This window comes from Penaeus chinensis, chromosome 28, assembly GCF_019202785.1.
Source record: "Penaeus chinensis breed Huanghai No. 1 chromosome 28, ASM1920278v2, whole genome shotgun sequence".
Lineage (NCBI taxonomy): Eukaryota > Metazoa > Arthropoda > Malacostraca > Decapoda > Penaeidae > Penaeus > Penaeus chinensis.
In genome coordinates this window covers 9,138,717-9,142,085 of record NC_061846.1, presented here as the reverse complement: position 1 = coordinate 9,142,085, position 3,369 = coordinate 9,138,717, and positions in this window count along the sequence as shown.

Genomic DNA, 3,369 nt, shown 5'->3' with positions numbered 1-3,369 from the left:
TTTTGAATACTTTTATTATCGTTTTATATAACTGTCTTGTATTTTTGTTTATTACTTGTGTTTTATCTTGTCCTGTGTTTTATTTTGATTTTATTGCTCTGTATTTTTTTCTTGTTTCGTATTCTTTTAGTGTTTTACTTTGGCTTTTGTATGTGTATTCTGTTGTCTAATGTTTTTATCACGTATTTTATTTAAATTGTATTGTATAAGTTGTTGTATGACTTACTGAGGAAAATGGTTCGTCTTCAGCCCGCGACCTATGGCAATAAAAGTGTCAACTGGAATATCTTTTGGATATACCTTCCTCTCTGCCGAAACATCACCAAAAGTTGTATCAGCCATTGTCATTAGTCTCGGTTGTATTTGCGCTGGATGTTTGAATAATCAATAAGGCATTGGTTAATATATATCGCGTTTTTTTCTAAGTATAACTGTATTGAATAGCTTCTCTTTTTGCTGAGCCTCTTCAAGGACTTATTTTAGTCACTTAGTTAAGTTCATTTTATTTTTATTATCTTTTAATGAAGACTTCGTTGAGTTTTGTTGTTTTCACCAATGTCCATTATTTTATCTTATTTATTGCTTTTATATGTTCTTTATCTGTGTTTTATCCCTATCACCTCTGCCTTTACTGCTTTTATTGCTTTTACTCCTGCTTTTTGTACCTGAGTTTTTATTGAATCTTTTCTGTTTTAACTACTGCTTACTGGTTATCGTTCTATAAATTCGCTTTTATTTCAGCTTCAGTCTGTCTCATTTACGATTTCAAATAAGCTTTTATTGCTGTTTTAACCACTGCTTACCTGCCATCGTGCTTTATAGTTGATTTATTTTTGCTTTTCTATTTTTGATGCTTTTACCTGCTCTTTCCTATGTTTTACCTTATTACTTTTCCTTATTACTTTTCTGCTTGCGCTTCTACCTCTACTGCGACTACTACTGTTCTTAGATCTCTCCGCTTACCACTATTATCTACTTATTTTATGTATGAAAAGGGATCTTGACTGTTTATCAAACACTGTCCGGTAAATAATATCTGTGGCGGCAATAGTATATTTCCTTAGAACTTGGAAGTTTGGTCATTCTTTTTTTTCTTTTTTTTCTCTCTCTTTCTTCACGAGGAGGGAACGTGACCCCCATTGTTCCTTCCTTCTTAGTCCATAAGCCTTTCCTGCCTTATAGGAGTCTTCCGGGCTCCTCTTTCACAGGTGACATCTGGCCTTAAAACTAGGTGTGTAAGGCTTACACCACAAACACACGCCATACATATAGTAGTATTACTTTATACACATATCTTATTACAGTAACTTTACTTCATGCATACCAAACCCGCTAACAGACACAACAACGGGTGCAACACCCACAAGCATTCCACCTTGTGACATCGCCCTGCTCACACGAACACATTCTCACTCTTTTGCAACCCTGGTAATTTTCCAAACAGTATCTCTGTCAGTCAGTTGTATCGTTCTTTCCTTAATTCAGTCTGCACATGACCGCTTATCGGCTTCATTCCAAGGTGTGAACCTTACAATATATATATATATATTATATATATTATATGTATATATATTTATATAAATACATACACACACATACATACATATGCATATACATGCACACACACACACACACATATATGTGTGTATATATATATATATATATATATATATATATATATATAGCTATATATATACATATCCATCTATACATCCATATATATATATATGAATATATATGTATATATATATATATATATATATATCTGTGTGTGTGTGTGTGTGTGTGTGTGTGTGTGTGTGTGTGTATCACCGTGGCAACGTCAGTCTCGAAAGACAATGGTGCACTTTTTCTGGTGACTTCGTAGTCCTATTCTAGCCCTACAGTTTTCACTGGCAAAACCAATGCGGTTATTTTCATATTCTTGTTTTCCTTGAGAAAGGTTGGCTCTCCACTGAGTTTTGTTGCTTGCAGCTTCCTTCCAATACGTCACAAGACCACAAACTGCAAGATCGTGTTTGCAGACGTCCTCGTAACGGTTTTTGGCCTTCCAACAGGTCTCTGTCCAGATGCAAGTTTCCAATAGAACAGGGCCTTGGGAATCCTATCGTCCTTCATATGACTAACAAGACCAGCCAGCGTAGGCGACGGAGCAGCAGCAAAGAATACACACTGACAGCTGCTATGCATTGCAGCACCTTATTTTCAGCATCCAGGCTTAGACAGTGGAGGTACGCGAATTTGCTGACGATTTCAAAGACACGATTTCCTATGGAGATTTCAGGAGCCATGTCTTTTTCTGACTAATAGTCAAGCCAAAAGCAGAACAAGCTGCTGAACACTTGTAAATGTGTGTGTGTATACAAAGATTTTATGTATATATATATATATATGATATATATATTATATATATATGTATACATATATAATATATATATATATATATATATATATATGATGTATATTTTATATATGTAATATATTATATATATAATATATATATTATATACGTATACATATAGATATATATATGTATACATATATAATATATATATATATATATATATATATATATGATGTATATTTTATATATGTAATATATAATATATATAATATATATATTATATACGTATACATATAGATATATATATGTATACATATAAATAAATATGTATGTATACATATAAATTAATATATATATATGTATACATATATAATATATATGTATACATATAAATATATATATATATGTATACATATATGATATATATATGTTATATATACATATATAATATATATATTGCATATGTATACATATATATATGTATACATATATAATATATATGTATACATATAAATACATATATATATGTATACATATAATATATATATATATATTATATAATATATATGTTATATATAATATATATATTATATATGTATACATATCCATATATATGTATACATATAAATATATATATGTATACATATAAATATATATATATGTATACATATAAATAAATATATATATGTATACATATAAATATATATATGTATACATATATGATATATATATGTATACATATATAATATATATATACGTATACATATGAATATATATATATATGTATACATATGAATATATATATATATATATATATATATATATGTATACATATAAATATATGTATGCATACATATATAATATATATATATATATATATATATGTATATATATATTATATATATACATATATGATATATATATTATATATATATATATATATATATATATATATATATATATATATATATATCATCATCATCATCATCATCAAGGGGCTAACGCTGACGGGGGTGCAGGGCCTT